This window comes from Tenrec ecaudatus, chromosome 12 (assembly GCF_050624435.1).
Source record: "Tenrec ecaudatus isolate mTenEca1 chromosome 12, mTenEca1.hap1, whole genome shotgun sequence".
Lineage (NCBI taxonomy): Eukaryota > Metazoa > Chordata > Mammalia > Afrosoricida > Tenrecidae > Tenrec > Tenrec ecaudatus.
This window is the reverse complement of record NC_134541.1, coordinates 4352618-4374005: the sequence shown is the minus strand read 5'-3', so window position 1 is coordinate 4374005 and position 21388 is coordinate 4352618.

Genomic DNA, 21388 nt, shown 5'->3' with positions numbered 1-21388 from the left:
GGTGGCCTAGTGGGTTACAGGTTAGGCTGTGAATAGCAGGGTCATTTCAAAACCTCCAGCTATGCTGCAGCGGAAAAACAAGGTTTTCTGCTCCTGAAACCCACAAGGACAGTTCTACTCCGATCTGCAGGGTCACTGAGTCAGGAGCAAGTTGATGGCAGAAGTGAGTGTGCGAGTTTTATTGGTTAGGGTGGGGGGCGGGGGGGAGTTGCTACAAGTCCCCAGGGTGCTCACCTGGTCCCCGTGCCTGCCTGCTGAAGAGCCTTTCACAGGTCCAGGCAAACTTGGCACCAGAGGAAGGGGGGCTAGGCATTGGAAGGCTTGCTGAAAGGTCCGAGCTTCAAGCCCACCAGCAGCTGCATGTGAGAAAGCCCCAACAGTCTGCTCTTATCAGGACCACCTAGAAAGTCCTGCGGTGGGCGGTTCTGCCCTGCCCCGGGAGTGAGTAGGGTAGACCGATAGGCCCCAAAGGCATCATGAGAAGGCATGACTGTGAACTGCTTGTCTGTTTTGACCCGTGACCCACATGACGGCTCACAGTGGAACCTCCAAAGGCATCCCCCCCCCTCCCAATAATAGCCAGCATGGCTCATCCAAACCCCAGAACGGAGTGCTCCAGTAACTATTTGGAAGATTGCCTCCACTCATCGAAAGGACCCCTGGAAGCACTGTGCCCTGTTGTTTAGAAAGGCTGCTCTGGGAAGGGAGCTGCCCTGAGCTGACTGCCCCTCACTCCCCAGAAATGGCATCTAGGCAATCTGAGGGCTCGATTTACAAGACACAGGGATGGAATGCTGGGGCCACTGTGCTGTTTTATTTGCAAATGGAAGTCCTTGAAAATATTAGAAGGATCTTCTGTTTTTTCATGAGTCTCCCCATTACCCGCTATTTTTTTTTTACGAGTAGGTAAGAGGGCAACCTGTGGAGATGAAGTTTCACTGGGGGACGTGAGAAAAATAGAAGCAAGACTTTGCACATTTCCCAGTCTGTGCTTCCATATCCGCTTAGCTTATAGGAAAATGATTTACTCCCCCAGCCGAGCAGGGCCTCCAGTAGCATAGATCAAGCTTAATTTGATGGCGTGTGCCGTCAGAAGTAACTAATATCTGCCGTGCGTGCTGTTCTCGGGATGATCCATTGCAGACCTGCTAGAGCCTCTCTCCCAGCTGCACAACAAAAGGCTGTGGAAGTTTACTAAAAAGGGAAAAAAACAAAAATCGGGGGACTTTCCAACGATGGCTGTTCTCTGACGTTGGGCACTTTGAGGTGGCAGGGTGATAGGCGGGTGCTGCCCGCAGACGCCAACGTGAAAACCAGTTGTCTGACAGGTTTAATAACCGAGGAAAAAATAACTTTAATTTGTCCACCAGTTCAATTTTAGAGCTGTATGGTGCCAGGCGCCTTGTCAAAAAGCTTCCTAATTGAAATGAACAAACTTTGGGGAAGCTCTCTGTGAATAGGGCTCCAGGCGCCAGGTTCCGTTAACCAGTCGGCGGGCAGTCCTGAGAGTAAAGCCCTTTGCTTGGTCCTCGTGGAAGAGAGCTGTCGACTGACTTTCTGGGCTTCCTGCAGCAAACAAAGCAGGCCACTTGCCTCGAGGACTCGCTTGTGCCAGACATGGGGGCAAATCACCTTCCAGAAGGAGCTCTAAGCAGAGGGCCTGTAATCTTCAGGGAGAACTGGAACGTCCCATCAACTTCCGCCGTGTTGTGTAAAAACTGACCACACACACCAGCAGAGAGCCTGAGCCCGCTGCCCATTCAGCTGGCATAGGACATCTCTCACTGATGGCAGCAGCCCCATGCCCCCTGGCCACGCCAAAGTGACACCAGCCTTGGACCAACACTCTCCTGGTAGCATTTGTCCACCTGTGCATTTACCATGCCCCTGCCATGAAGTCCACTTGGGCTCACCGCGCCCCTGGAGGGCAGAGGGCAGCTGTTCCGAGTGTGTGTGAGGCCTCGTCTTTCTCATGCACCGCAGTTGACGGGTACGAACCGCCAACCTCGCAGCATCCCAGTGCGTGGTTTTGCATGGTGTGCGGGCTCACCCCACAATTCTGAAAGCAGCTCTTGGGTTGGCTTGCCTCCTTGTGTCATGCAGGAGAGCTGCTTACATCGATTGCAGATCCTCCTGTTCCCAGAATAGTCACACAGATAGTGGATGGCTCCCCTCCTTTGTCCTGGCCATTCCCACAGGTCTGTGATGCCCTGGCTGCCTTGAGGACGTACATCTTGCCTCCTCTGACTAAATCCGACTTCTTGCCTTACCGCCCCTTCCCTGGCGACTGTCCCCGATGGCACATGGTATCAGCCACCCCCCCCTTCCCATGCTGCCTTACAAAGAGTCCCAGGCACAGAGTTCGCCAGCTAGAGAAAGAGCCAGGACTCCCAGCACAGTGTCGGCGGAATGAAGTGACGACTTTTCCTGTGGCCCCCGGCAGGGATGGGGACAGGGACATGGCCACCCGCAGGCAGCTTGGGCGGTTAGTGTCATGTCTGAGCCTCCTTTGGTTTGTGATGGAGACTGCCAGCAAGTGTGACAGCCCGACTCAGACATCTTTGAGAGGAGCCACCTCAGAGACATGGCCAACGCCCCATCTTGCCCCCGGGGCCTGATTGATTTCAACACGTCACACTTGTGTGCCTTTGGACAACAGCATCTCCTGTGAAACAATCATATCCATCAAATAAAGTTAAGTTGCTTGCACTTTGGGTCGCTTTGTAGCACTGTAAATACCAGCCTCGATGTGTGGCCGTGGCTTCAGTGCCTGGCACGTCGCCTGGTGACCCCAGGAGGAAGCAGGCACGCTGGTTTGCCGAGCAGATCTGGATGTCTGGACACCTTATTTTTGCAGTCTTAACCTTGGGCTGGACCTGAGTCTTATGTAAATCATATGCTCCCTTGTACCGTTCTGTGATGCCGACTGAGAATGCGAGGCCTTTTTGACGCCGGCTGTGAGATTTCTCTTTTCACATGGAATGCTGATAGCGAGAGTTTGCGGTGGAAGGTTGATTTGGCGTCTTGTCAGCTGTACTGCTGGAGCCAAAATGTTCTCTAGTGAATGAGCCTTTGCCGACTCTGACAACGCTAAGCACTCTGGAATTGTGGTGTTGTCAGGAGGAGGAGGGCGTCCACATTTTATTAATAAAATGCTATGTTTACAAGTATATGGTCTGGCCTCTCAAGTGGTTTCTCGCCAAGCCGGTCTGTCCCACATCCCCCCGGCACCCAGTGTGCAGTAGTCATCTCAAAAACAGATGTGTTCAAGATGGTTGAACCACCCTCCCCAGATCCCCGCATCCCCATCTTACCACAACACCCCACCCACAAACCCCAGTCCGGAGGGTGCTCCCCAGTCGCCAGAGATGGCTGCTTCCCCCAGTGGGAAGGAGCAGCCCTGTGTCGCAGCCTCACTGGGTAGGACGTTCCCTCTCAGAATCACCTGTCACAGTGAGGATTCTGTCCTGGCACTGACCCCGACCCTGACCCTTCACTCCTCTGGAGAACCCATTCCTGTCCAGCCCAAGGCCTACTACCACGAGGCAGGGGTCAGACATGCCCCCAATCCTCCAGCCGTCTTTACCCTATTCTGGCCCCAACCGCTGCTCCCACAGCACCCTACTTTGCTGGGTTGGTAACCCATCACACACCTCAACAGACAGCACTCGCCATTCAAGAGGCCTATTGGAATTAACAGGTTGCCCCAAGTCAGGATCGGTAAACGGTAAGGACACTAGTTTACAGCAGTACTCAGCCAGTAGACGAGTCGAAGTCTCTCCAGCGCTCAGCCTCCTAGCTAGGTGGTGCCTTGCCCGCTGCCTCTGAGCCAGGAAGCCCACCCCTGCTCTGCCCTCACAGTCCCAGGGTCACCCTGTCTGCCTCGTTGGTGCTCTCCATCCTCGGTGCCTCCGCCCTCGCTCGCCGCCACTTCAGACAGACCTGGAGCTGCTGCCTTCCTGCATGGTCCTGGGACTTCCTCTCCCTGCTTCCGAGCTGGCTCCGCCATAGAGCCAGGGGGGAGGCAGCTGAACTTGACCACCCCTTCTGTTAGTGTTATCCGGACTCTGCAGAGCCCGTCATCCCTTGCCTGGTGTTACAGAGCCATGGGTAGAAATGTGCCCCAGGGTGAGGAACAGCCAGTCAGAGAACCGAGCCCTGGCGGAGTCTGAACAGGAGCTGCAGCGGGGCCTTGGGCGGGCCCCTGGAAGGGCGAGTGGGGAAGGATGGAGCACAGCGGAAGTGATGGTGGCCCGAGCCAAGCTGCTCCTTAGAATTCTTCCCGAAGCTCATAAAAAAAATTTTTTTTAAAGAATTCTTCCCGAAAGGATTGTTTGGGAGGGGGGAAAGACCTGGGGGTGGGAAGGTGGGGTGTGTGTGTGTGTCTGTTGGGGCGTGGGCCCAGGAGTGCCAGAAGAGGCTGAGACCCCTGGAGCATGCCATGCTCCAGTGCACCCTTCCAGACAGCCCCTCGTTTCTCAGCAGGGCCCCTGTGTGATGCCCAGAGAAGCCAGGTTCCCAGGCCTTCCAGGGAGGGGGGCAGCTGACCTAGCTTGCCCAGTGCATCCTCTCTCGGGCTACATGGGGGATGGCAGTGCAAACACCCTTGGGCGGGTGCCAGGGGAGATGAGACTCCCACCTAAAGGACAGGTACCCGTGGGACTCCAAGGGAAGCCAGGACCCAGCGCAGCCCACTGAGGATGAGCTCAATGGACAGGGGTGAGGTCCCACTGCAACACCAAAAGCCCAGTGTGACCAGGTTGACCACTCTGTGCAAGCCCACAGGACAGAGCAGAGCCTCCCCGAGGCTCTACCTCAGTGGTTCGCAACCTGTGGGTCACGACCCCTTTGGGGGTCGAATGACCCTTTCACAGGGGTCGCCCAATTCAGAACAGTAGCAAAATTACAGTTATGAAGTAGCAATGAAAATAATTTGATGGTTGGGGGGGTCACCACCACATGAACTGTACTCAAGGGCCGTGGCATTAAGAAGGTTGAGAACCACTGCTCTAAGTCATGAGGGAAGCGGACCCCACTTGCTCCCACAGCGCAGCTGGTGGGGTGGAGCGGCAGCGTTTGGTTAGCAAGCCAGCTCTGTAGACATCACTCCACCAGGGCTTCCCCAGGAAAGTGGGGTTCCCATGAGTGGGAGAGCCCAGTGAGCCTTCCCCGTCACAAAAGAAGGTGCGCTTCCACTGAGTGGGGAACCTGCGTTCCGAAGCGTCCCCCCACCTCCTAGGTGCCACACAGGAGATAAGTGCACACAGCTTCCTGAGAAAAGGCCAGGCCAAGTCTGAGGAAGACCATACGCCAAGTTGAAAGAGGAGCTAAACGCGGTCGGGGAGGGCTGCCACACGTAGAACGGGACACCTGACTGCCCGTAATCCTCACAGAATGGCTACCAAGCCCAAGGAGCCAGAGGGCCGTGGAAGGACATGCCAAGGCAAATCCGCAGGAACGAAAGCCCCGGTGCGGAATTCACAAAAGGGACTGAATTCATAGAATCGATTAAGGGGCTGAATTCAACACTAATAGAAGCAAATCAAAACCCACCACAATGGTGTCACCCGCTGGCCCCCTGGTTGGCTGCAGCCCAGGGAACCTGCCCAGTGGCAGTGAGTGAATTAGTGAGCACTGCCAGCTGCCTTCTGGAGGGCTCGGAATGGCCCCGTGGAGAGGCCGTACACAAGCGCAGGTAGGCACAAGGGCACTCGCTGACTCCGTCCTGGTGTGTGGTGACCCAGTGAGGAAGAGCAGAGCAAACTCCGACCAGCTGACATGGGGAACCTATGTTCTGAGAATGCAGAAGGGTCAAGTGCGCAGCCGCTAACTGAAAGGTTGGTAGTTCAAACCCAGCCAGCCATCCCGTGGGAGTAAAGGCCTGGGGTCTCTGTGAGTCACCAAGGCCCAGTGGCAGCCAGCAGCACATAATCTGAAGGCCGTCAGAGAAAACAGGCCACGGGAGTGCTTTGTTTGAGAAAGGCTTGGAGGTACAAGGGCCTTCAAAGAGGTGGTGGGGAAATGGAGTGAAAAGATGATGGGATTTTTCCCGTGGACTTTTTGAAGCTCCAGTCATACACAGGAGAAAGATGAGGCTTTCTACTCTTGTAAAAACCTAACCGTCAAGGGAGGGAGCGAGCGGGCGGGAAATGAGCTGATACCAAGAGCTCAAGTAGAAAGAAAATGTTTCAAAAAGGATGGTGGCAACAATGTACCAATGTGCTTGGCACAATGGATGTCTTCATTGTTATAAGGGCTGTAAGAGCCCCCAGTAAAATGGTATTTTTAAAAGGGGGCGGTGTTTGCTAGTGTCAGACGCTCCCATGGGCAGCGCTGCTGTCCTATCCGGTCGCTGCGAGTCGGCATCGACTCAGCAGTGAGTGGCATGCTAACAGCGCTTACCTCGGAGGACAAAAACCTGGTGACAAGCGGTTGCCTTTCTCCACTTTTCTACGTCACACATGCCATCACACCTAGCGAATGTGCTACCATGTGCGTGTGTGTGGTTTGGAAGTCACGTGCCCTTTCCTGTCTTCAGATCCTACATAGAAACTGACTCAAAAGATGCGTTGATGTTGATTGGTCCTGTTCTGCCCTTTTAAAATAGGCCTTCAATTCAATGTGGTTTGTAAAACAGCATAGAGTCAAGTTTAGGGTAAATGTGGGGGCGTGGTGGACTGCTCACGGCAAGGGCAGCAGTTCCAAACCACCAGCTGCTCCTTGGGGGAAGGATGAGGCTTTCTACTCCCCTAGAGTCAGTCTCGGAAACCCACAGGGGCAGTTCTGCTCTGTCTTATAGGGTCGCTGTGGGTCGGCATCAACCTGAGGGCAGTGAGTTTGCAATGGTTTGGGGGTGTTGCCGTTTATGTTCAATAACCAACCTCAGTGTTGGCATTTGAACCCACCCCATGGCACTCTCTGCAGAAGACAGTCGTGATGAGCTGGAGCAATTACAGCCAGGAAAACCAACCCTGTCACTCAGCTCCCCACCAGGAAGTCCATGCGGACTCAAAGTCACCCTGCAGGACAGGGAGGAACTGCCCCCGCGAGTTTCTGAGACCGTCACTCTTTACGGGAGTAGGAAACTCCGTCTTTCTCCCAAGGAGTGACTGGTGGGTTCGAGCAGCTGACCTCGCAGTTAGTACCTCACCAGACCTAAAATTAGAACTACAGGGACCCCCTTTCCCTCCCGGCAACCCCACTCCTAGGTACACACCCAACGAACTGAAAGCAGAGGCTCCTAAAGGAACGTGGGCACCCACGTTCCCTCCCGGCAGCCTCGTTCACAAGCAGCCTGAGCGACCCGATACAATGTGGTCCGCGACACAATGGAGTCCTCCTCCGCCTGCGAGGGGAATGGAGTTTTGGGACTGGATGGGACACCAGGGTCGAAGCTAGGGTGCTGAGTGAAACAAGTCCATCGCAGGAGGACAAACGTATGAATTCCCGTCTGTCACAAGCCAAGAGCAGGCAGACGTATAGAGACCAGAGTTTGGTTCTTGGGGACAGGATGGAGGAGGTCTGTGAGGGGTGATTGCTGACGGGGGCCCGAGTGTCTGTTCGTGGTGGCGGAGTATTCACACTGATTCGGGGTGGGTTGCACACCTATGAATGCAATTGCTGTCGGTACGTCTATACCTATTAGAAGGTAGATTGGCAGATGCGGCATGCCAGGTAGAGTGACGGTGACAACAAAGAGAAGGGCAGCTGCTGACACTGCTGTGTGCAGTCAGTCAGACACCCCCTGGGATTCGGGCCCATGGTTTGCGGGCTTGGAGCCCTGCTTTCACGGAACACGGGTTAATTGGCATAATTGCCTATTTAGTGCATCTGCTGAACCACCGAGTTAGCGGCGTCATCTTAAAGCAGCGGTTCTCAACCTTCCTGATGCTGCGACCCTGTAATACAGTTCCACGTGTTGTGGTGACCCTCCAACCATCAAATTATTTTTGTTGCTACTTCATTGCTGTCATTTTGCTACTGTGAAGAATCGGGCGACCCCTGTCAAAGGGTCATTCCACCCCCAAAGGGGTTGCTACCCACCGGTTGAGAACTACTGTCTTAAAGGCTTGCAAGCATCCACCCAAGCCACAGCGGTTGGTCTCCATTGGCGTGGAGCAACAGAGGAAGAAGGAGAGTCGGCCTGGGAGGAGGAAATGGAGTTTGTACCTAATTGCCTCCGTGAACAATGCCCCTTTGCCAGGAGACCAGGGGGACTGGATGGTGCCAGCTACCAAAGATAAGGGCCATTTTGATCCTGACCACAGGGAGAAAATGCAGGACAGAATTTCCCATTCTCCTGGAACCCATGCTTCCTGGAGCCACGGAGCCTCGAACCCCTGACACTGTCGCTCTGAGATCATCTTAAAACTGTGGACCAAGCAGATCTCCTGGAGTCGTCTTTCAGCCAACCAACAGCTCAGCTAGGGAAGCATGTCTGCTGAGCACTGACAGGGAGGGAGTCCCAGACCACCGCAAAGGCTACCTGAGAAGCCCCGGGGCGCGCACGCGCGTGCTCAGGGCGGTGGACCAATACAGGGGAGGGGTGAGCAGGGCGGTGTCCCTTGAGCAGGTCCTCAGTGTTGCCCAACGGGACGCGTGGAGACTGTCGAGCATGTGTCTGTTCTCTGCAGCAACAACAAGGATTACTGAGGACAGACACCCTCCTCCAGACTGTTCCTCTCGAACACACCGAGCAGCCAGGAGTCAAACCCGCTGCCGGCGCAAGCGGCCAGGACTTGGTTCACAGTTTTCATCTGAGGAGCGTTTTCAAGCTGCCCGCAGGCCTCTGAGAAGACAGAGGAGGCGTAAACCGAGAGATGCCAAAGAGGCTCCTCTTAGCCCACGGCCTGTCAAAACAGCTCTGTTGGGGAAGCTCGCCTCATTTCCAGATGCTCAGAAAATGAGCGCAAGCCTGTGCCACAAAGGAAGAAATGAATTAGCGCACCCCCAAACAAACAGGGATGTTGTACGTGCAAACACAGGGCAACTTTGTTTTCCCAAGGCAACCAGCTGCCTGCCTTCCAGCAGGTAACCACTGCTCGACGGCCCTGGGATTTGAAACTGCGGCAGATTTGCTCTGACGTGGTTTGGTTTCCCCATTAGCATTTAACAAGCAGATTTCCTCTGAGGTAGGAAAGGAAGAACTCTTTTAAAAGTGACAGCTGTTTGGTGGATCACCATCTGGCCAGCAGTATGCGGCCCCACCGGAGGCCAAACATGGAAGCTTCTGCCCATGGGAAGCAGTCAGCATGTTGCTTGTTGCCACCGTGCGGAAAAGAACTGCCCGGTGGGGTCGGATGCAGATTACCCAGTGGGCCTCCAGAGGTGGCTTTGGGGGACAGAACCACCCACCTTCCGCAATAGACAATCTCTTGCCAAGAGATGAATCATCATGTCAATGTCTGATAAGCAGGATGTGTTTTCATTGTTACAAATTGAACGTAATTAAAGCATAGTGATGAATCACAAAGCAATATGTCATTATATATTGTGAAAAATCTCATTCCAATGACAAATAAATGAAATTTTGTCTTGAAGCATGGTGTAGCATAGGTAAGTCTTCACGCCGGCTACTCGTATGTGGCCTACTCATATGTGGGCGGACCCACCTGGAGACAGATAGAGGAGCGGTGTCTCTGTTCCCAAGACCATCGGAAATATGTGTTTTCCTGTGGTCTCAGGCGACCCCAAAGAGGTCGCGATCCGTGGGTTGAGAACCACTGCACTAGCAGAACTTGTCAAAAGAAAGACATAATAGTAGTAGTAGTAATAATATTTTTGTACATTTAACACCTCATCAAAACAAACCGGTGTGCTAATTATGACTTGCGTCATTTTGTGTTTTAAAAAGTACTATGTTCCACCTAACCTGGCAGCGTTTTCCGGGAGAACCAGGTCAGCACCCAGAGACCGCTCCTCCAGGAAACCCAGCAGCATGTGAGGGCCTGGAGACAAGAGGACAAGGAGGCACGTCCGCTTCTCCGCATTAATATTCCACGTCAAGCGTGTGTGCACAGGTCTGGTCTGGGCTAAGTCAAAAATCTATGAGAACGCTAATGGGAAAGCCGCCGAGAGCCCACTCCATTACAGAAGGCCATCTCCAAGAAGAAAATGATGAGGTCGCGAAAGTAAATGCATGCCGACCCTGCGCCCCGAGGCAGACTGTCGTCAACATGGGCTGCACAGTGAGGGGTCAGCTCCTGTCCTCCCTGAATACAGATGATCTGGTCACAGTGCCGGGGGCACGAGAGCGAGCACAGGTGCCTTGGGCACTGACCGCTCCCCCACCAGCAACAGCAGCACATGTTGCTACGGAGCCGGCCTGCTTCTCGGGCCCAGAGCATCAGGTTCCAAAGTGTCCTCCCAAGAGTGTTTGTCCGGGATGCAGTTTTCCCTTTCAACGACCAGGGGCCCCCTGTGCCCCGTTCTTTGAGCGTTGTTGGGTGCTGCCACCCCCACCCGGTAGAATGGTCCCAGTGGAGTTACTCGGCTGGGACTGCAGGTCTTACCCAGACGGAGCTCCTGGATGAACCCCAACGTTCAAGTTTGGGGTTCAAAGCCCTAGGATTCCCAAGGCTGTACTCATCCCAGCCGCCACCTGCTACATCTTTCTCCCTCAGAGCGGCCGCTGGCACCCACCCACCAGTGCCTGGTAGCAGATGAGCGCTTAACCACTGTGCCACCAGGGCTCTATTAGGTACCCACCCAGAACCCAACCCCATGGTCTTTTGAGTCCATTCCAACCCAGAGCGACCCCACAGGACAGAGCAGAACCACCCCGTAGGATTTCCCCAGACTGCGGCTCATGATTGAGGCAGGCTGGCTGCCCTGTCCCTCCCTTGGCCTCTGTGGCAGAGGGGGAGGGGTGGGGGTGCCTGCACAGCCAGCCTCTCTGTTCACGCCCACTGCTGAGCCACGGCATCGCCAAGGTCCTTGTTCTTGCGGTGTTCTCCTCCCCGGGCTGTTGATGGCCAAGGGCGAGCTTGTCTGCAACCTGGTGAGGAGCCCAGGTGACGCAGTGGTTACTCATTGGGCCGCTCACTGCGAGGCCAGCAGTTGGAAGCCCCAGCCACTCCTCAGGAGACAGAGGGGCTGTGGACTCCCATTGAGAGGCCATCTGGGAAGATCAAGGGGATGGTCTCCGCCATCCTGTAGGGTAGGCAATGAGTCGAGGGTGTGGCTATGAGCTGGCGGCATTGAGGCATTGACGCCAGGACAGCCGGTTTGGTGTGGTTTCTACAAGGAGGGAAACCGCTTTAGAAGGTTTCAGAGTGAGGAGAGTGCGCTCCTCAGCTGCGAACGTCTTTCATGAAGGACGAGCCGCACGTGGCCTTCAGCGTTCTGTGAAGATGCCCTCCCCATGAAAGGGCGGCAGCCGACAAAACCCGCACTGCGTTCTTCATAGCCACCTTTGCTTGTAAATCGTCGAAAAGGCTCCGAGCCTAAACCCACCCACTGAGAGGGACTCCATTCAGACTCAGGGTAGCCTTACCCATCAGGGTTTCTAAGGCCAGAAACCTTCGTGGAAGCAGCCTGCCTCATTTTCCTCCTGAGGCTGGGCTGGTGAGTTCGAACTGCCGACCCTGCAGTGGGCAGCCCAGTGCTTCACCCAATACACTAGTGGAGCTCCTTCTTGCGCTAACACCAACCGTCACCAGGTTGATGCTGACTCACAGGGTGCCCATACTCATAGGAGCAGACAGCCTCATCTTTCCCCTACAGGGCAGCTAATGGGTTTGAACCCCTGACTTTAGGTTAGCAGCCCACCACGTCTCCCATAGTGCTCCTCTCCCCACAAGACCCCAACTCACCATTACCCAAGTTAGTTTATTGTGCCATCGTGGCCGATAATCACATGTGTGGTTAATTGAAGGGCAGAGGGATAAATGGCTCGGTGAGCCTCACCTTTCTAGTTCTCAGGTCTCTTGCTTTCTGATGGTCGGACCAGGGTGCAGCTGCCTTAGCCAGTTCCCTGCTTCAGCTGGCAAGGCTGACTTCCTGCAAGACGTCCCCAAGAAGAAGCCACATGGACCTACCCTGAAGCAGCCCTGGGTGCTGGAGCAGCCGTGTGGAGACCCCTGCCAGCGCTGAGATGCCTATACATTCACTGACTTGGCTTTCCTCCTGCCGTCGGCATCGTTGTGTCTGTTTCGTGAGATGGAGGAGAACTTTGTGGACTGGCGTTGGACATATGGGTTAATGTTGGACTGTGGGCTGGACAGCACTGGGTGGGGATGTTCTCTTGATGCACACTTAACCTATATATAAAACTGTCTTATCCATGAGTGTCTGTGGGTTTGTTTCTCTAAACTACTCAGACTGACACAACCCTATGCAGTGCTGACAGAGGCACAAATCTTCGCAGATTCGTTGAGCAGATTCCCTCAACTTTCTCCCACCAAGTGGCCGGTGGTCTCACACTTAACAAGCAAAACAAAAGCTCAGTGCCCTCGGCTTGATGTCAACATATAGTGCTCCTATAAGGCAGGGTGAGACTGTCCTTTTGCGATTCCAAGACTAACTCTTGATAGGCCTAGAAAGGCCCATCTTTTTCCTGAGCAGCAGTTGGTGGTTCCGAACTGCCGACCTGGCAGTGAGCACAGCCCAGTGGGCAACCATGATGCTATCAGGGCTCCTTACACTAGAGAAAGGCTAGATAAGAACTGCATGCAGCCTTCCTATGGATTTGACTGACAGAGTCACCTAGGAACCAATGTCGCTTATAACTTGGGGACTGCCCACATATGAAGACGATTCTATGTACGTCGGGATCCCCTAGTGGAGCACTGGGCTGCGACCAGCAAGGTTGGAAGTCCAAACCCACCAGCCTCGCCTAGGGAGAGTGATAAGGCTGTCTGGTCCCACAAGGATGTAGAGTCTGGGAAAGCCTAATAATGAGCAGCTCTACTCTGTCCGGTAGGGTTGCTATGAGTCAGAACGGACTCCATGGCAGAGGGTGGGTGGTACCAGTGATCCCAGAGATAGGAGGCTAAACCCCACCCAAGGGCATCACTGAAGACCAGCCTGGCACATGGCTGTGTCAAAGAGTCCAGAGAACCCCGGTCTGTCCGACACGGAGTGGCCATGAGTGGAAATGAGTGTGGTGCACAGCAAACTCTCCCCCAAAGGATGAGGCCACCTGGCAGGAGGAAGGACTCCGCCTGCCCTCCTTTGGCATGGGCTGGGTCCAGTGCTGGACTTAAGTGATCCAGAAATCGCGAGACATTTCCAGAAGAGGGATGACATGATATTTACTTGGGATTGCCTCTGAAATGAGCAAGTCGTTGTTTCTTGTTGTTGTTGCTTTTTGGAAAAACAGACTGGATTTTTGGAGGATGCTGACACAGCACATTAGGTTCCCTGTTAACAGTTTATACACAATTTGTTCGGTGACATCAGTCACCACGTTTCAGCATCCCATCAGCTCTGTTCGTGGTACCTTCCTTTCCCTGCCTTGTACCTCCTCGGCATGGCCTTCGGATGACCGGTGATCACTGGGTTCGACAGATGACTTCTTTTTAAAGAAGCAGTACTCCTGGTCGGTTCTTATAGTGTGTGTGCCAGCCTGTTATTTAGCTAAAAAGTCCCTTGGAAAGGGGTAGTTGGGGTTCGAGGTTTATGACACATTTCAGGACAATAGTCTTGGGGTCTCAATCGGTCCTGTAAGACTGGACTATAAGAACTGGAGTTCTGTTTCATGTTTTTCTCCCACTCAATCAGGATTCATCTGTGGCCCTGTTTGGGATGATCAGGGCAGCTGAGCACCATCTAGTTCGGATCTCTGGTGCGAAGACCTTTGTATTTAGCTGAGTTAGTGACTGTGGTTGCGTGTTGATAATCATCTGTGTCCCCAACTTTTGCATGTCCATTTTCAGTGATTCTCTATGTCTTGATTGCATGTTTGATTGTACAGCAAATCTGATTAAAGCAAAAGGTCACTAAAAAGACACAAAGAAAGAAAAGGCCACGAGTATGTCAGAAGAAACGTTGAAATTCACTCTTGGGCATGAAGTAGTTAAAGCAAATGGAAGAAATCGATGATAAAGTAAAAGAGTTGAATGGAAAAGTTCCAAAGGCAGCTGGAGAGGACAAGTAAAATTTCACAATGACGTGTGCAAAGCACGGGGGTTAGAAAGTTAAAAAGGAGGAACACGTTTGGCACATCGCAAGCTGAAAGAACTGAAGGAAAAATCCAAGGCTCGAGCTGCAGTGTTAAGAGATTCTATGGACAGAATGTGGAACTATGCAGAAAGCATCAAAATAAAATGGAAGGGTTTGGGCCCAGAGTCACTGTACCAAAAAGAAGTAGTTGACATTGAACCATTTCAAGGTTTAGCATGTGATCAAGGACTGATGGTATTGAAGGAAGAAGCCCAAGCTGCACTAAAAGCACTAGGGAGCAAGGCTCCAGGATTTAGTGGAATGCCAAGACAATAGAAATGTCTTAGCGACATGATGAAGCACCCAGTTGTGTGTGCCAGAAAATGTGAGAGACAGCTCCCTGGCCAATCCATATTCATGCCCATTCCAAATAAAAGTGACCAGCAGAATGCAGACATTTATCAACCAACCTCATTATATCACGTGCCAGTAAAATGTTGCCGATGATCATCCAATAATTGTGCAGCAGCCGTACACTGACAGGGAGCTGCTGGAAAATCAAGCCGGGTTCGGAAGAGGGAGTGCAACAAGGACAGCGTTGTTGCCATCAAATGGGTCTTGGCCCTAAACGGAGGGCAGCCGAAAGATGGTTACCTGTGCTGCATTGACCAAGGAAAGGCATCCGATGGTGTGACTCGTCACAAGCTACGAATCACCTCCCAGAACACTTGAGAACCTGTGCGCAGAACAAGAGGCTGTCACTTGAACATGACGAGGGGTACTGCATGGTTTCAAGTCAGGAACACATATCCTTCCACACACTTATTCAATCCGTATGCAGAGAAAACATTTGAGCGGCAGGACTGTTTGAAGAATAACGTGGCATCAGAATTGCAGGGAGGTTCGCAGCCTTCGATACAGAGCTGCCACCTCCTTGCTCTCAGCAAGTAATGGGGCCTTGAAGCACTTGCTGATGAAGATCAAAGACTTCAGCCCTCAGTAAGGATTGCCCGTCAATCAAGATCTTCACAACAGCACCCGTGGCCCACATCACGATGCATGGAGCCAAGTTGGAAATTGTTGAGAATTTCACTTCACTTGGCTCCACCATCAGCACCGGTGGCAGCAGCCATCGTCCAGCCATCGAGTGACCCTGTGCAGTGGGCAGATGTGCTGTGCAGCCCTTCGATGTGGCAGACCATGGATATCACTGGGAAGACGAGGGTGCACCTGGCCCCAAGCCATGGCCGTTTCAGCCCCTCACATGCACGAGGCAGCGGGAGGACGAAGGAGGCAGCGGGAGGACGAAGGAGGCAGCCTGGAGCAGTGATGCGCTTGAATGACGACTTCGATGCAGACTATGGAAAATACCGTGGGCCTCCGGAAGAAACAAACGAATCTGTCTGGGAAGAAGCGCAGCCAGAGTGCTCTGGAAGAGAGGATGGTGAGACTTTGTCCCTCTTCCTTTGGACCTGTGGTCAGGAGCGACCAGTCCCTGGCAAAGGGCCTCAAAGGGTCCCTGAAAACCAGGAAGACCCTCCAGGAGAAGGCGGAAGGTGGCTGCTCAAACATCACACCAATGCTAGGGCGGTGCAGGCCGGGCGGCGTTCCGCTCAGTTGTGCAGGGTCGCTTTGAGTGTAAACCGAAGCAAGGGCATCTAACCACAATCATTGTATGTGGCTTGGTGGCTCGTCCTGGTGATTAGCTAGGTGACTAGCTCCTGGTCGTGCTGTCGGGAAAGTCTAGGATTGCTGACCACAGGGCCAGTGGTTCCAAACCACCAGATGCTCAGAGGGAGAAAGACAAGGCTGTCTGCTCCCGTGAAGATTCACAACCTCAGAAATCCGGTATAGGGCCATCATGAGCTGGAGGAGAGGCCTGGGTAAGGTCGTGGGTTACTCATTGCGCTACTGACCACAAAGCCAGCAGTTTGAAACCCCCAGTCCACCCGAGGGAGATGAGACTTTCTACTCCAATAAACAGTGGCCGGTTTGGAACCTCCCCCCGGAGGTGGGGGTGGTTCTACCCTGTCCTACAGGGCCGCTGTGAGTCGGCATGGGCTGGATGGTAGTGGGTTTTGAGTTCTATCATCAACGTTGATCATCATACCTACAGAACACGTCAAGTTCACAATCAGCCCCACCCCATAACTGCCTGTTACCCAAACCACACATGCGTAGAACTTCCTTCTGTCCCTATCAGGGTTCTGTATCATTTCCCTCGGGACCAGTTCCCACGCTGTCATTCACAGCCATGTGTGAGGCAGCAAAGCTGGCTGCAGAGGAGACGGTGTGCAGTCACCACAGGTGGCCAGGCCTTTCTCGGGAGGCGCCTTTGAGCCACCAACCTCTTGGTGAGTAGCCCAGCGCTTAACACTTTGCGCCCCCAGGGACGCTCATTTCTACACCACAGCTTACAGAAATGCCCGCTGTCTGTTGTTTATGCAGGCGTTGCTTAAAGGGAAAACACCCCACCCAGCTCCGGTGACTCTCTCAGCTGCTAACTGAAGATTAGTGGTCTGCTCAAGGACTCCCTCAATGCAAGAATACTTTCTTCTATTAAACTGGCATTCTATGATGCTCACTGTCCTGACACAACTGCTGAAGACAAAGCGGGTGAACAAGCAAATGTGGTGAAGAAAGCTGATGGTGCCCGGCTATCAAAAGACATAGCGTCTGGGGTCTTAAAGGCTTGAAGATAAACAAGTGGCCATCTAGCTCAGAAGCAACAAAGCCTACATGGAAGAACACAACAGCCTGTGTGATCACGAGGTGCTGAAGGGATCAGTTATCAGGCATCAAAGAACAAAAAATCATATCATTGGGTACACACCTCCATGATACGATCGCTGAAGACAAATGGGTGCATAAGCAAATGTGGCGAAGAAAGCTGATAGTGCCCGGCTATCGAAAGAGATAGTGTCTGGGGTCTTAAAGGCTTGAAGTTAAACAAATGGCCATCTAAGCAGGGAAGCAACAAAGCCCACATGGAAGAAGCACACCAGCCTGTGCGATCACGAGGTGTCGAAGGGATCAGGTATAAGACATCATCGGAACAACAAAAAAAATCTTAACAGAGTGAATGAAGGGGGAAGTACAGAGTGGAGACCCAAAGCCCATTTGTCGGCCACTGGAGATCCCCTTGCAGAGGGGTCTAGGGGAGGAGATGAGTCAGTCAGGGTGTGATGTAGCACTGAAGAAGAATACAGCTTTCCCCCAGATCCTAAATGCTTCCTCCCCCCCCCAACTACCATGATCCAAATTCTACCTTGCAAGTCTGGATAGAGCAGAGGATGTACACTGGTGCAGATAGGAGCTGGAGGCACAGGGAATCCAGGGCAGATGATACCTTCAGGACCAGGGGTGTGAGGGGCGATACTGGGAGGGTAGAGGGAGAGGGGGTTGGAAAGAGGGAACCGATTACAAGGATCTACATGTGACCTCCTCCCTGGGGGATGGACAACAGAAAAGGGGATGAAGGGAGACATCGGACAGGGAAAGATATGACAAAATAATGACTTATAAATTATCAAGGGCTCATGCGGGAGGGGGAAACAAAGAGGACCTGATGCAAAGGGCTTCAGTGGCGAGCCTTGAAAACGATGAGGGCAAAGAATGTATAAATGTGCTTTACACGATTGATGTATGTATGGATTGTGATCAGAATTGTATGAGCCCCTAATAAAATGTTAAAAAAAAAAAAAGGTTTGTGGTTGGAACCCACCCTGGGGCTCAGCAGGAGAAAGATCTGCCAACCTGGCCCCTTGAAGGTGACCCTCTAGAAAACCTTGGGGATTGGCGGGGGAGGGGGGCATTCAGTCCTGACACGCAGGGTCCCTTGGGGTTGGACGTGGTATACCAGATGCCAGATGTCATCACCACACGTACAGATTGGGGCCCTGGGAGAGAGCTGATCTTCTGAGGGAGACAGCAGGGACTCCCAGTGGGTTATTCAGAACGTTCCCTTTTCTGCGCTTGGCCTCTGACTCATGGTGACCCTTATGCACTGCCCAGTCCTGCACCATCCCCACGACTCCTTGAGGAGCTGACCATTGCTGATGTTTAGAAATAGATCCCCAGGCCTTTCTTCTGACTCCCTCTTCATCTAGAAACCCTGTCCACCGTGGGTGACCCTGCTGGCATTTGACACACCGGTGGCACAGCTTCCAGCCTTGTACAATGTGCCAGGCACCATGGCAGGATGGACCAATGGAGGGAGTTCTCCCTCGGGGTCCCCTAGACACCTGTCTTACAAGTTCCCTCCACTTGCAAGCACCCAACCCAGAGCAACGCCTCTTGTGCTTAACCTTCCCCCAGCTCTCCTCAGTACAGCCTGAATTCTCTCATCCATCCTCCTCGCCCCCTCCCTGCCCCGCTCAGTGTAGCCTCCCTCAGGATGACACATCCAGGGTATTCGAAGGCACGTGTGTTCCCTGCGGGCCCTGGCGGGAGGTCACAGGCCTGGTGGGTGTCCAAGCTGCAATGGCAGGCTGTAGCTCAGGTGGGTACTCTCTAGTCCCACCACGCCCCTTGACAGGGTGGAAGTCAGATTGTGTAGCCTTTTGCCCCAGTGTCCAAGGACAGTCAGTTGGCTGTCACCACTGGGCTTTCCTGAGAGCCCTGCCTTCACTGGACAGGTTTGGTTCCCCCACAGCTGCTCCCCCAGCGTGGGAGGCAAAGCCCCGACAGCAGTCACTTGAGACTCCTTGGCCCAAAGCTTCCCCAGAGTGGGCACAGGAACCTGGGCTGGGAGAAAGCAGTCGTTTGGAAATGCCAGTGGACAGCTGCCCGGCCCCACCTCTGCTCCCCAAGGTTAGGCGACAGGGGACACAGCTTCTCATGTGCCTCCGTGGCCAGTGGTAGCCACAACATATCTGTTGTAGGAGGGCCTGTTCACAGGGAACGGTCAAGTTGTCTGGCCACACTGGTGCATGCAGGCTGTATAGTTTTTAAAATATTTATTTGTCTAGCCTGTCAATCAGGTCACAGTCTGAGGGTGCCTCCCGTGGGCGTGGCCTTCTATCAGGAGGGACCTGGGACCCTCCCTTCTCTCCCTCTCTCTGCCTTCACCTCCCTGATGGCTGACCCTGATGGGGCCAGAGCCCTGGAGATGCGTCCACCGCCATTGGAGCCTCAAGATTCTGCATCACTGCTTGTGACTGTGTGAGTCTGAAGAGGAACTTATGGACTAGTAGTGGACTTGTGGACGTGAGTGGGACTCCGCTGGGATGTGTTCCTGATATAGAAAGCTTCTTGATATAAAGCTCTTTCTTACACATCAAATACATATTTTATACACATGTTATATAATATATAATGTAATTCTAAATATTACACATGATATAATAAAATATATAATGTTTTTCTTACACAAATATATGTAAAGTTATAATATATAAATATATGTTTATTTGAGGCGACTGTGAGGAGGGACGGAGAGAAATGAGTGAGGGGGTGGGGTGGGTGGTGGTAGAAGCCACCCTGGGGCCACTGTCTTGCTTGATTTTGTCTGCTGGATGAACAAAGGGAGTGGGAGCTACTGTCCCCCATGTCTCAGTGCCCAGTGTGCCGCCAAGCTGTCCCTTCACAAATTTCCACTCCACAAATGAAGTTCTAGACTTGGAAAGTCACTAAGACGTGGGGAGGGGGGTCTGCAAATGCGTTCCCATCTCTCTCTTTCTCTCTTTTTCTCTCTCTCACACACACACGCACACGCACGCAGGCACTATGCCATCTCCACCCCACCCCCACGCACTGGGAACAATCTGTGGAGACCCCACACGGTCTCCCCACAATTAAGAGCGTGCTCCTGCGTTGCCTCATCCAACATTTATGACTTGGTGTCTCTGCCTCACACAGCTGCAGGGGACACGGAGGTAAATACGCCGTCCTTACCCCTCAGGAGCGTGGACTCTAATTATCTTCCCCAGATCCTTAGGGGGTCTGCTTAATAAATCAATACCAATGATTTGTAATTAGAATATCAATTATTTGTATGCAAATGTGGCCTTCTGGGTGCTGGGGGACAAATCCTAAGGGTGGGAAAGCCTCTCCTCCCCTGCCCCGCCCCCTCCCGTTCTTAATTACATGATTCCGTTCACTCATCAAACATTTATTGAGCACTGGCCGGGGCCAGGCACCGAGCTGGAAGAGGAGGCCCAGCCCCTGGCAGCCCACCAGGAGGACAGCGGAGAAGGGACCCATGGAATCGAACCCAGGAGATGTGGGTGAAGACCCAAGGGTGGCCAAGGGGGTGGAGAGATTTCTCCTGAGGCAGTGGGTGAAACTCAGTTATTTCCCACTGCACCCCCCCCAACAAACCCCTCCCAAAACTCATCTAGATCAGACAGCCTTTGACGAGCTAGGCCATCGGTTCTCAACCTGTGGGTCACGGCCTCTTTGGGATTGAAAGACTCTTTCACAGGAGTCACTCAATTCATGACAGTGATGAAGTAGCAACTAAAATAATTTTATGGTTGGGGGGGTCACCACCACATGAGGACCTGTGTTCAAGGGTCGTCACATTGGGAAAGTTGAGAACTCCTGGGACAGACACCCTGTTCTCCTTCCCCAGCCTGCCGGGGCCTCTCTCTTTGGACAAAGGTTGGGCCTGCACCCCTTTTTGCAGAAACGGGAGGTTTCTTGGATTCTGCAACTCATAGCCCAAGAGTTCTCAGCTGCAGGCTCTGTGGAGAAGTCACTTCTGAAGTTACAACCCTGCTATTACAGCCCCACCCTCCCTCCCTCATTCCCTCCTCCCCACTCCCTCCCCCCTTTCTTTCTGGTTTGCTCTCTTTCTCACCTAGCTGCTACTTACCAATCCTTGCTGGACTGCATGGTAGCACAGTGGGTTAGGCATTGGGCTTCTAACTGCAAGGTCACCAGTTCTGAACCACCAGCTGTTCCACAGGAGAAAGATGAGGCTGTCTAGGCCTGTCGAGTCACAGTCCCGGAAGCCAACAGGGGAAGGTCTGCCCCCTCCTGTAGGGCCCCTGTGGCTCAGTGGCAGGGGTTTGCTTTTGGAGGAACATGTTACATCAAGCAGCACGGTTGCTGTAGCCCAGGTCACCATGGGCCAGGAGCAGGCAGGCTGCAGTGTCTCCAGAGAACCAGAGGCGGCAGGAGTTGTAAGTTACCTGGTTTCTGCCCAGACCCCCAACCTGCTGGAGACACTTTCAGCCAGGTGTGCCAAACCCCCTGAGCCTGTGACAGTGGGATGCCTCTCCACATCTTGCCACTCCCCCAGCCCACGATCCAGCCTGTGTCCCTTCCCCTCGAACTTGGA